This window comes from Periplaneta americana, chromosome 12 (genome assembly GCF_040183065.1).
Source record: "Periplaneta americana isolate PAMFEO1 chromosome 12, P.americana_PAMFEO1_priV1, whole genome shotgun sequence".
Classification (NCBI taxonomy): Eukaryota; Metazoa; Arthropoda; class Insecta; order Blattodea; family Blattidae; genus Periplaneta; species Periplaneta americana.
The window spans coordinates 46,654,692-46,668,816 of NC_091128.1; the positions used below are offsets into that span (position 1 = coordinate 46,654,692).

A 14,125-nucleotide genomic window follows, 5' to 3' on the forward strand; every position below is an offset into this window, starting at 1 on the left:
CACCCAAAAGAAGAATGAAAGAAAGGGCAACATCGTCCGCTCCATCAAATGAAGATGAATATGGCCTCTGCCTACTGAATTATTATTCAAAGGAATCCATTTGAAAGGGGAGTGGATCCGATGCCAGACGTGCGGCGTGTGGTATCACGAATTGTGCGTGGGTGCCAGAGGATAAAGCAGTTTTTTGTGGCAAATACCTGTGATCGAAATTGTACTTGACCTGTACCTTTGGTACATTTTCGAACATTTTTTTGTTTATTAAAACATTTACAATTATGGACAATTATCCTTTATTTCTCATATTGTTGTGGAATGACAACTAGATCTTTAACATTGTATTCACATTAAATTTAGAAACGTCTTATGCTTATTTTGTCCACAAAATACAAATATGTGTTTACTGTTCGAAATTGTACCCCCTTACCCTAATGAACATGGACCTGATTTTTACACAGATAAAGGAATTGAAATGGATCAAATTTTTTTTTTCTAATTTTGCGATGCTGTGGTCAGTTTTAGCACTCATTGAATGAATACAGACGAAATTAAAGACATATTTGTGGTTGTGATTGTGTAAAGAGGATTGGAGATACTGCAGTGAAGTTTAGCGTGGGCTAAGCTGATTCACGGGGGAGGAGCACAGTTACCTGAGCACAAGTCGGAAACCAAGACTTGTCGATGGAATTAATGATAGAGAAATGATATTTGGCTTTCTCCATTCTCCTGTAACTTCATCCCTCTTAGCCCCAAATATTTTCCTGAGAACCTTATTCTCAAACACCCTTAATCTCTGTTCCTCTCTCAAAGTAAGAGTCCAAGTTTCACAACCATACAGAACAACCGGTAATATAACTGTTTTATAAATTCTAACATTCAGATTTTTTGACAGCTGACTGGATGATAAAAGCTTCTCAACCGAATAATAACACGCATTTTCTACATTAATAAAGGAAACTAAAACTGAAATTAAATACCTCGATTTAATTAAAATATTAATATATTTGAAAACAGGCTATATATAGGCAATATTACAAAAAATAATGAAAATATTAACACTTTACCATTGATATTATATTTCATTAAAGGATCTAGGAAGGAACCACTTGTAATCATTACATCATAAAACAAACTCATTTCTGCATTTCGCTGGATATTGTAATGAATATTTATGATATAATAATTGAAAACAAAAGTATCTAACTTTTAAACGTAGATGAAATTATTGGGGATCATCAGTGTGGTTTTAGTCATAATAGATCGACTATTGGTCAGATTTTTTGTATTCGACCGATACTGGAAAAAATTGGAGTATAAGGGTTCATTACATCAGTTATTCATAGATTTAAATAAGGCATATAACTCGGTAAGGAGAGATGTATTATATGATATTCTTATTGAATTTGGCATTCCCAAGAAACTAGTTCAATTGTTTAAAATGTGTCTCAGTGAAACGTATAGCAGAGTCCGTATAGGCCAGTTTCTATTCGATGCTTTTCCATTTCACTGCGGGCTAAAGCAAGGAGATGCACTATCAGCTTTACTTTTTTAACTTCGCTCTAGAATATGCCATTAGGAAAGTTCAGGATAACAGAGAGGGTTTGAAATTGAACGGGTTACATCAGCTCCTTGTCTATGCGGATGACGTGAATATGTTAGGAGAAAATCCACAAACGATTAGGGAAAACGCGGAAATTTTACTAGATGCAAGTAAAGCGATAGGTTGGGAAGTAGATTCCGAAAAGACAAAGTATATGATTATGTCTCGTGACGAGAATATTGTACGAAATGGAAATATAAAAATTGGAGATTTATCCTTCGAAGAGGTGGAAAAATTCAAATATCTTGTAGCAACAGTAACAAATATAAATGACACTCGGGAGGATATTAAACGCAGAATAAATATGGGAAATGCGTGTTATTATTCGGTTGAGAAGCTTTTGTTATCTAGTCTGGTGTCAAAATATCTGAAAGTTAGAATTTATAAAACAGTTATATTACCGGTTGTTCTGTATGGTTGTGAAACTTAGACTCTTACTTTGAGAGAGGAACAGAGATTAAGGGTGTTTGAGAATAAGGTTCTTAGGAAAATATTTGGGGCTAAGCGGGATGAAGTTACAGGAGAATGGAGAAAGTTACCAGCGCAGAACTTCACGCATTGTATTCTTCACCTGACATATTTAGGAACATTAAATCCACACGTTTGAGATGGGCAGGGCATGTGGCACGTATGGGCGAATCCAGACATGTATATAGAGTGTTAATTGGGAGGCCGGAGGGAAAAAGACCTTTGGGGAGGCCGAGAAGTAGATGGGAGGACAATATTAAAATGTATTTGAGGGAGATGGGATATGATGATAGAGCGTGGATTAATCTTGCTCAGGATAGGGACCGATGGCGGCCTTATGTGATGGCGGCAATGAACCTTCAGGTTCCTTAAAAGCCATTTGTAAGTAAGTAAGTTGTAAGTTTAAAATGATACACTGTATTATAAATGATAAGGTAAGACTGTCAGCTGAGTATTAATTTTACTCATTCGAACATCTGTGATTTTTATTTATTGATGTAAAATTATATTCTTATCTTTAATGAATTTTAGGATTAATAATTATTACTAACTTAATTTTGATTGCTTCTCCTGCTTCGGAAGCCATTGACTGATTGAACTGCAGCTAGCGACTTTAATTTCGAAGCTGGATGATTTGTCGTACACAGCAGAGCAGCAGCGTCCTTCTTTTCGTCATGTGAGCGACCTGTCGAGTGTTGCCCACGTGGTCCTCAGTGGAATTCCTTGAAAGGTCCCAATGACTGACCTTCACCTGATCGAGTTCCCACCGGTAGCTTATTAAGGGAAAGTTCTATTAAGTCATAACAACAGACCAGTCTCTTTCTTTCACATTACGTAAGACCTTGCTTAGTGTTTAATCTTTTTTGTCCGGGTACATCAGAGCAACTAAAGCAGGCCTATTTCTCGTGGTGTGATTGTCGTTCCTACCTTTATGCGTTCCTGTGGAGCAAGCAATGTCTGTTGAATTTTATCAGTCTCCTTCTGAATTTGTATACGATAATCTATAGTGGAAATATTTCACTTCTCAGGTCATTACGATTATCGAATCCTAATTCATCTAGTTCATATGGAAGTAAAGGCGCTCAAAACCTCGTATTGCCGTGTATAAAACTAGATGGTGCTTATCTTCTTCCATAACTTACTTAACTCAATCATGGCACGTTTATTACAGTATATTGTCTCAAATTTTACTTTTAAGTTATAATAATCTCTACAGACAACAGCGTAGCTCAGGCGGTAGCGCGTTTGCCAGTTGATCTAGAGTTGCGCTCGGGCGTGGGTTCGATTCTCGCTTGGCCTGACTACCTGATTGGATTTTTTCCGAGGTTTTCCCCAACCGTAAGGCGGATTTCAATCCTCGGTGAATCCTCGGCCTCATCTCGCCAAATACGACCTCGCTATCACCAATTTCATCGACGCTAAATAAACAAGTAGCTGATACAGCGTCGTTAAATAACCAAGTAAATAATAATAATAATAATAATAATAATAATAATAATAATAATATACAGCAGTAACTTATTTCATAGCAGTATTAGTTATTTTAAATTGTTGCACTGCTTTAAGTTCTCTCTCTCTCTCTGTCCAGTTTACTCTACTTTCTCATTTTACTCTGCGTAAAGAAAGAATATTAGGATGCTGCAATAATATGTTTCGATATTTTCAAGAAAAATACATCTTCAGAATTCCTGAAAACTAAGAGATCATTTAATGACACGTCTTCAGTTTAATTCTGTGTTTGTTTACCACGATATATTTTAAACTAAAACACGAAATTTTTAGTTCATCCGGAAACGCCGTAGCTATATAAAATATACGTTTACTGAGAGATTGAAGTCTTTAAAAAAGGATTAGAAATTGTTATAATATTTTCTTTAACTTTTTTTTTCACCGACTTATAAGATGAAATGACAAAAATGATTGTTTCTTAGAAATTATTTACGGAATTATGCCTCCTATCGAAAGATTTTTAAACAAACCTTTGAGTTTATTAACACATCTATATGAATTGCATTGCAAAGTCAACATAAATTTTGTTACCGAACTTTATTTATCAAAGAATAAATCGCACATGTTCGTGCCTGGAGATTTTATTAAGTTTGTATAGTGCTTCTTGTAAATTATTCTCACTATTTGATACTATTGCCTGTCATCTGCAAATATTAGGGTTTTTGTATAATAAAATTGTTACCAAGATCAAACTTGTAATTAATATATCGGTTTACTTAATTTCTGTCTGATATTTATATTGATATATACACTTTGTCGTTTCTTGAGGCTAATTTCATTGGAAAAATATTTCAACTTTTTGTGTCAAGGCCTTAGGTCGATTCCAAAAAAAAAAAAAAAAAAAAATCTCGGGACTGTTTCCAGAAAAGTTACTAATTCTGGAAGAAATGCCATTTTTAGAAGCGAGCGATTATTTCGAAAGATCATCTTCATAAAGTGTTAAAGTAATGCCACAGATATTATTTTACAATAGATGTGTTTACAAATCATTAGCTCAAATGTTATTTTAAGAAATTGAATTTATGCTTGTTCATACGCACACCTTGGTATCCAAATTGGCTCTTCTCATAAAGGATAAAAATTAGAGACTGGAAGATTAGGGGCCCTATTCATAGACATTCTTAGCGCGGGCTTCCGGTGGATGATCAGCGAACTAACGTTTTTCGTATTCATAAACCAGTGTCAGCGATATGATATGATATGAATCCTGTTTAGCACGCTCGTAGTGGGGGCTAGCGAAATGTCTATGAAGAGCACCCCAAATGTTTAAGGGGAGACTTTTGGTGAAAAACGTAAACTTTTAGAAATTATTTTTCACTTAAAACACCAATACTATATGTACCTTTATCTTGCCAAAGGAATCTGTCCAATTTCATTTCTAAGTTGGTCTAAAAATGTTTTCCTAATGTCTTTGGGGATTGGCCTATTTGAAAGCTGCCAAAAAATAATTTACACTCATTTTCTTGTAACTGACTTTTTTCTTTAGACCATACTTCTTATAATATATATAATTCAATTCTAATGAAATTTTTATAGTACGCAGACAATGGAGATAAAAATATCTAAGCATTGAAATTTAATGTAATGAATAAAAACTGGTTTTATTAATGCTTATCATTAAAATCTTAATAATTGATTAAATGGCGATCTTACTCGTGTTAATTATGTAAGCACTTTCAAAATATACAGAAAACCAACCACCACTACCACACACATACACAACACATCTAATCACCCCACACAACACAAAGATGCTGCATTCAGGACAATGGTACACAGATTACTCAACATACCCATGAGTCAACAACACTACAATGAAGAAGTGAACACAATCAAATACATAGCACAAGAAAATGGTTACAACCTAAACATAATAGACATCATAAGGAAGATAAAACAAAAACTCAGCAAACACAAAAACACACAAAACACAACACAAACACAAGAACACAAGAAATACATCACACTAACATACGAAAACAAAAACACACACAAGATCGCATCCTCATTCAGAAAACAGAAATACAACATAGCATACAGAACAGAAAACACACTACAAAGACATCTCAACACACAAACAACACAAACAAATAAATACAACCACACAGGCGTATACAAAGTCACATGCATAGTTGCGACAGTTTCTACATTGGACAGACAGGCAGATCATTCCAAACTCGATACAAAGAACACATTAAAGCAATAACCAGAGGACACAATACATCCATATATGCCGAACACGTAACTAATGCCAACCACACATACAATAACATTAATACAGATATGGAAGTCCTACACATACAACCCAAAAACCAAAAACTCAACACACTAGAACAATATGAAATATACAGACACACTAAAACACACCCTAATCAAATTCTCAACACACAGATCAATTTCAGAACACACACACTATTTGACATAACCCTTCATCACACGAACGCACCTACACAACAGGCAGCGGAGTTGAGATAGCGCCGAGATCTAGTAGGCTCTGAGGATGGTGTCAAGTAATACCGAAACAGTTGTAAGCCGCACATGCTTACATAATTAACACGAGTAAGATCGCCATTTAATCAATTATTTAGATTCAAGTATTAAAAGTAGTGTACGAAAGATTCAACATGGAAAATCTTAATATTTTAACATTTCCAAAAAGTTATATCTCAGAAATTAATTCACATTATATAAATTTAATGCACAGTCTGGTTCTTCCACATATGGAGACTCATCTGTAAAAATTATCCAAAGTTCAATGGTAATTAATATATAAAAAGTATGGCCTAATCAAAAGATTACATAATACATTTAAAAAAAGTATATCTCTTGAAGGAATTACCCAATTCTTTTGGAATTTTGTAGAATACTATTACTAGTTATCATAACTACATCGTAAAATTTTGGTTAACTTTGGCCCAATAGAAAAAAGTTTTAAAATTTACAAGGGTTCTTGAGTTCGAATGGAAGTACAGGATTTTTATGTTGCTATAATTTTCAGACAACTCCATGGTCTAGTTAGCATTCTATAAAATTAAATGCCGATCTTTTTTTTTTCTTGGACTAACAGACAGCCGGAGAGTGGTGCATAATGTCACCTTCTATTGTCAAGGGTCGGACAGTTGTACCTTCCTACTTGCTGCACGCCTCATTAGCATGTAACATTTACTGTATCTTTTATCTGCACATCATAGGAAGGGTGGCAAAGCGAAGTTGAACTGATCACGTATTGACTGTGCGGAAATCAAAGAGAGATGGAAATTACGTAGTAATACAGAGAGTTCGTCCTAAAGGTAAAATGTTACGGCTCACAGGCTCTCATTTCACCTTCCACTGTTCCTGATATAGAACACCGCGTGTGCATGCCGAGTTGAATGAGGTGCTTTATCTCTTCTCAGTGTCTCTAATACAGTGGCTGTATTTTAGAACTTCCATATGCAGTGAATGTGGAGCTGGCTAGAAGGTGAAGCGGGAGAATATTGCTTTTAATGTCATGGCGGCAGCATTGCTATAAAGGTCATATTCAGTATCGGGTTGAATCAGGCTTAAAATGGTATGGCTTATTTTTATTTCAAAAGTTCTTCTTATACCTTAGCTTTCTTTCTTTTGGAGGTTTATGACCTGTTTCTCTCGTTTATCACGTCGGACTATCTCCTGCAGTAGACCTGATTGCACATAAATATTATTTGTTCTTAGTTCTTCTTAGTATACTATACAATTATATGTACAGTTCCCCAAAAAAGAATGAGACGACTTTTGGTCGTCGAAAGTAAAGTTCTAGAGCACGGTTCAATGGTTATCAGACATAAAGTCCAGGATTATAATGTCCATACGTCAAAATGTCCATGGAATAATGTCCATGTTGAAAATGTCCATGTTAAATCGTCCAGAGTCAAAATCTCCGTAGTTCTATAATGTCCACTTCACTCTGATGTCCAGAGTCATAATGTCCATAGCTCTATAATGTACACTATATCCATTATTCAAGGTAGTTATAGTAATCTATGTAAATTTTTTTCAAGTACAGAACTAACCAAAATTTAAATATTTGAAGATGAAACGAAATCCTCAGTTAGTGCCATGACGGAAGGGTAAGCCACTTTTTTCTTTTCGTGGGTACCTGTAACAACATCATAACTTCAATAGAGAGAGGACAAAATATATTGGCGATGCAGGGAAAGGAAAATTTGTAATGCTGCGATAACTAACAGCAACCTGCATAACATTCGGGTTTTACGGGATGGCACAGATAAGCATTTACATAGTGCCGATGAAGCAGGTATAGAAGTAAAGTGCACCTTGAACCGTGTTAAGGCAAGAGGAAGAGTGTTGGCTGTACATCATCCATCCATTTGGCGATTTATACAGTACGGTACCTAAAGCGCGAATAAAATGAAATTTGGACACAAATGTTGCAAGAAAGGGGGGGGGCATACACAAATTAAAGAGCCGGTGAATAAAACGTATTTGACGAATCAAAGACAAATTCTCCAGATTGTGAGAAACTACAACAGGTACAAAGAAAATAGAGAAATTCTCATATAGCTACCTCAAAAGTATTGGTTACCATCTTAAAAGTGAGATCCGGTTCCCGATGATTAATAACTGATTTGCACGAGTTATGGAATAAAATTTATTGTGTTCTATTCAAGCAGAATTTTCCTTTGAACTTGGACATTATGGACGTTTGACACTATGGACATTTTCACCTTACGAACGTTTTATCATATGGGCTTTCTGTCGTATGGACATTTAGTACATGGACATTTTCACTGTATGTCCATTTTGACAATATGAACATTTTGACCTTATGGAGGTTTTATAATATGGATGTTCTGTAGTATGGACTATATACGGTGGAAGCCGGCTCAATCGATATCGACGTAGCCAGGAAGACATCTGGTCGTGCATGCGTAGGCCTCTTTTCATCCTACTCCAAAGTACACACAAGTTCAAAATGTTATCAGTTGTCTGTCTACTTCCAGTGTAGGTCTCTTTTTACGTCCTTGATCGTTTACCTTTTATGAAAGTTTGAAATATACCATGTAACACGAAAGTCATTCGCCAAAGTGGGAGAACAATATTAATTTTGAAATGTCAAATGTAGACAAACGGAAAAGACAGCAAGGAACATTGCAGGGAACACGACAAGGTCAAAGATTAGGACCACAACAACATATTTCAAGAAAAACGACAACACCACGACAAAGATTATGATAAATACCATTAAATGGACCACGATAAGGATTACAAGGACCAGAACCACGGAAAGGACTATTAGAAAGACAACAAGGACCACGATAAGGACAAAGATCAGGACCACAATTATATACTACGTCAAGAAACACGACAAACACCACGACAAGTATTACGATAAATACATTACCACGACATGGACCACGATAAGGACTACAAGGACCAGAACCACAAAAAGGACTATTAGAAAGACAACAAGGACAACGATAAGGATCACGAAAATGACAAAGATATGAACGACAAGGACCACAATAAGGATCACGACATGCATCAAGGCAAGGAAAATGTTAAAGGTCACAATTAATAGAAGAATGTAGGACGAAACTCAGAAATCTGAAAACAGACAACTGGACATAGAATTCAGCTGAATTAAAGCACACGTAGGAGAATACGGCAATGAACTTGCTGACCAACTAGCGAAGCAAGCATCTCAAGACAGTGAACTGGAAATCTGTTACAAGAAGATTCCAAAAACCGAAATACTACATGACATGAAACTACATAGTTTATCGAAATGGGAAAGCTTGTGGCAAACCACGTCACAAGGGCAAATTACAAAATCGTTCTTTCCAACAGTAAAATCGAGACTGCAAGAGAACCTACATCTAACAGCCAATTTCACCCAATTTGTAACAGGACACGGTAAACTAAGATCCTATTTTCACCGCTTCAAAATAATGGAATCTCCAATGTGTCCCTGCAACCTAAATGAACAGATAATAGAACATCTAATATATGACTGCCCTAAACTTAATTCGCAACGAGTCATATTCAGGAACAAAATTTCAAGAAAGAAAGGGAAATGGCCAGTTAATAAAATAGACATAATAAAATTTTACAGTAAAGAATTCATGCAATTCGTAAATTTGGTAGACTTTGAATCATTGTAAAATTTGTAACAAATATGTATGTAGTAATTAGGAGGGAGACTGTATATTAGGGTGGAGTGAAAAGTATAGGGAAAAATTTTTTTTTGTTGAATTTCAAATCGGCAGGGTGTGCAAAAGTTGTGTATTGATATAGTTATTATTCATGCAAAATCTCAAGTTTCTATCTCAATTCTTTGATGCGCCCCAAGCGCTGTGAAGTATAGAACAAATATTGGAACATCAAACTGCTAAACTTTTTTTTTATAATAATCTACAAATTATTATTTCAAAGCATATTTCAAGTCATTTTAAAGGTCTGATATATACACTTCACTTACAAATACTAATATAGGTAATTACTACTAAAATACTCGCTTTTCAAAAAAAAAAAAAAGAATTCTTCAATTTTAATGAAATAATTATTTACTTATGACAGCCCTTAGACAAACGTGCATATTACAAATGAGTATGTGAATATATTATACCATATTTAGTGATAAAATTTGTGTAATGTTTTTCAATTTATTTTCCAAATTTCAAGGAGTATATTCAGACTTTGTATTGAATGATTTCATTAGTGAATTTGATTGTATTTCTGACTTCCCCACAGTCACTTTTGGATGTTTCTGTTATAAGGTGAACATAAATCTCAGTCGCTCGAGTGTGACGTGAAAATTTGAGTATGTCAATATTCATCTCCTCTCTTCTACATTCTTTGTTACTGGTGGTTCGTGTCTCTGTGTTTCTTGCCAGTGAATTAGTTCTGTGTAATCCTTAGCTTAAAAATTCACTTCTGGAACACGAAACATTCTTACCCTTGAAAAATAATTCGGAGAATGTCTTGCTGCTATAATTGTTCTGAGTGCTAGCTGCTGAATATCTCATCTCTCATCAGTTATCATCGATAAAAGAATCTTTTCAGAATGAGCAAAGAAGCTATTTTTCTGAATAACTGGATTAATAATGGTCTTTATTTCTTTAGGTAAATATCGAAATAGATTTATCAATTTCCAGAGGTGACGTGAACCTTCTGTTGACTTTGGTTTCATTTTAATGGAAAACCAGACTGATACATATAATTTAATAATATATGTTGTAAGTATTATGCGTTTCTCAGAAGGTTTTTCTGTACTGAAAGTTACCTGGTTGAGGTTTTTCCGGGATTTTTCCCTCAACGCAATATGAGCAAATGCTGGGTAACTTTCGGTGTTGGACCCCGGATTCATTTCACCGGCCTTATCACTTCATCTCATTCAGACGCTAAATAAACAGAGATGTTGATAAAGCGTCGTAAAATAACCTACTAAAATATAAAAAAATCTTCCTTTCTCTGCGTACTTTACTATGATCGATGGCATTACTTGTCTCACCATCATATCATACACCAATGTCTTGCAAATACCACTAGCAATAGAGGCAGCTGCTCGATCTGAAAGGCTACGCCTTGCCATCTTTGGAAGATGCAATCTCATTTGATTTGTCTTTATTCTGGTTATTGGTTTAATTCTACTTTTATTTCCTTCCCCATCTTCTAATCCTGAACAGCTTTCAGATGCAATACTTATCGAATATTCTGTTGACACACCTCCAGTTTCCTTTGTTCCTTCACCTGTCGTTCCTCTTTTTTCTTAATATTCTGGATCATTTTAAGATCAATATCACCAATTACCATTTTCCTCATGGTTCTCTGGTCAACAATGAACTCTCGCTCATCACTTGGAATCTTCTTGCCTTTTGGGCACTTGCATTTTGAAAAGTCTATACATTTGCAAAAGGCAATATGGAATAATTGTGAATTAGTAGTTTTGCAGTAGTTTTTAATTTTAGTTTTGTAATTCATATCACTTTCTCTACCTTTGAATGGTTTCAATGTGTTTCTGTATTTACTGTGGAATTGAATGATGTTCCAACTACACGTTTGTGAGAAATGTGAGGAATAATGCTTTCCTCCACACCTTCTCAACATCTACGGAAACTATTAAATTTCTGCAATATCACTGATGTTTGGTTCTTTTGAATGAATATCAAGTTTCAAGTTCCATCTCACAGTTGATAGTTCCTCAGTACATCAGCACTGCTGGGAAGAACATTTTCTGATATTTTTGGTAGAGTGTCAGATATTGGGGATTCTGTTGTGCTCCTTGTACTTGGGGTACCCTTACTCCTTTCCAATATCTCTCTATGACTGTGATCCATATCCTCTCTCAAACTGAAAATGAGATAATATTATCAATTAAGTAATAAGAATAAAACAAAAGCTCATTTTCTTATTTTTAACTGTAAGGAAATTTTCGAAGCCTCTGGGGCGCATCTGAATATTAAAATAAATCCAAAAAAATTCGTACACGATCATTTGACATTAAATGACAACTTTTGAGAGCCCTGCCGAATTTAAATTCTGAAATTAATTTTTTCACTCCACCCTACTGTATATGTAGACATAACTAAAACTAGAACAATATTAGGAATAGAACTGGTATAAAGTAAGCAGTAATGTAGAATAAGATAAGCTAGCATATTTATTATAATACTAGCCGTACCTGTGCGCTCCGCTGCACCTGTTAGAAATAAATATAAAGTAATTGCATAATTAAAATAAGACATTTGATCCAAGGAACATTCGTGTTTGATAGAAGGATACATCGTTTAATATTTTACTTACTTACTGGCTTTTAAGGAGGTTCATTGCCGCCCTCACATAAGCCCGCCATCGGTCCCTATCCAGAGCAAGATTAATCCATTCTCTATCATCATATCCCACCTCCCTCAAATCCATTTTAATATTATATTCCCATCTACGTCTCGGCCTCCCTAAAGGTCTTTTTCCCTCTGCCCTCCCAACTAACACTCTGTATGCATTTTTGGATTCGCCCATACGTGCTACATGCCCTGCCCATCTCAAACGTCTGGATTTAATGTTCCTAATTATGTCAGGTGAAGAATACAATGCGTGCAGTTCTGTGTTGTGTAACTTTCTCCATTCTCCTGTAACTGCATCCCTCTCAGCCCCAAATATTTTCCTAAGCACCTTATTCTCAAACACTCTTAACCTCGAAATTATTCGAATCAACTTTACAGAGAGTTATACCTGAAAGCTTGATTTGCATAATACACGTCACTGTTCGTTAACAGAAAACCACAATTTAAGTCACACAGAGTTAGTGTGCACTTGACGTTGGTTGCTTGACGGTTGTCAGCCCACTTTGAGGTCTGTGGATATAGAAGGAAAAATTGGATCGGTGTCTGGTAGAGTTCCCGGGTAGCTCAGTTGGTAGAGCGTTGGTACGTTAAACCAAAGGTCCCGGGTTCGATACCCGGCCCCGGAACAATTTTTCCCTCGAAATTATTCAAATCAACTTAACAGGGAGTTATACCTGAAAGCTTGATTTTTCACCCTTAACTTATGTTCCTCTCTCAAAGTGAGAGTCCAAGTGTTTAATATGTTACTTAATTTAACTTGCATTTAAATAATTAAAATTCGTTCATTTTGGTCCAAAGACCACTCATTTGGTGCAATGACAATTCCTTTAACATGTTTCTTATTTGTTATTACATGCAACCACAGTTTAATGAAGATTGACATATCATTTAATTTTAATGTGTATACTTCATATTACTTGCTATATGTTTCCATTGAATTATGGCAATAACTAAATTGTAACTCTTGTTTTCTACATCTTCAGTAAATGGCGCTTGGCCCACTATTGTTCTGAATCCTTCAAATAACTTAAATAGTGATACAGCATATATAGTGATATGTAATTACATTTCTTTCTTTCGAAAATGTAAGAATTCACGATCTCCTATGTACCATTGCCATGGAATGAATAAATGTGTTTTTTCTTCCTACTCAAAAATTTTATATTTTGCACATAGGAGTTACTGCAGGAACAACAACGCTATAATCTAAGGCGGATGTGAAAATATATTACAGAGTTATTTTAAAAGTCTTGTATATCCTTAAATATCATTCCTCTCAAAATTTTGCATAGAATAAAACTTATCGAAAATAATTTTTAAAGAAACTTGTGTTATGTAACATTTTTCACAAAAAACAATAATAAGCGAGATATTTCAATTTATTTAATTCAGGCCCCTTTAAATAAAGTATTTTGAATGCCATATAGCCTAAAATCTAAGTTACAACGAATTTAATTTATACTTCAATTTTCATCGAAATCCGCTCAGCCATTATCGCGTGAAAAGGTAACAAACACTCAGACAGACAGACAGACAGACATACAAACAAAAATTAAATAAAAGCGGTTTTCGGTCTCAGGATGAATAATTACACTAGTCAACAAATTTTAACTTTTTGTCTGTCACAGAAATGAAATCAGCTGATTTATACTAAATCGAAACTGCTGATTACGAAAATCGCAGTGAAAAATCTGTAACACGTAACATTTTTGTGTGACAGAAGGGGAAG

At 35.0% G+C, this 14,125-nt stretch overlaps 1 protein-coding gene and 1 non-coding gene across 2 annotated transcripts in view; both read left to right on the plus strand.

The window, feature by feature from the left end:
• LOC138710379 (protein THEM6-like) overlaps positions 1 to 14,125 on the plus strand; it is a 292,209-nt gene that overhangs the window by 74,581 nt on the left and 203,503 nt on the right. The gene's annotated exons all lie outside the window — the stretch shown is intronic.
• Positions 12,950 to 13,022, plus strand: TRNAN-GUU (transfer RNA asparagine (anticodon GUU)). Its single transcript has one exon. It is a non-coding gene; the product is annotated as a tRNA-Asn (tRNA).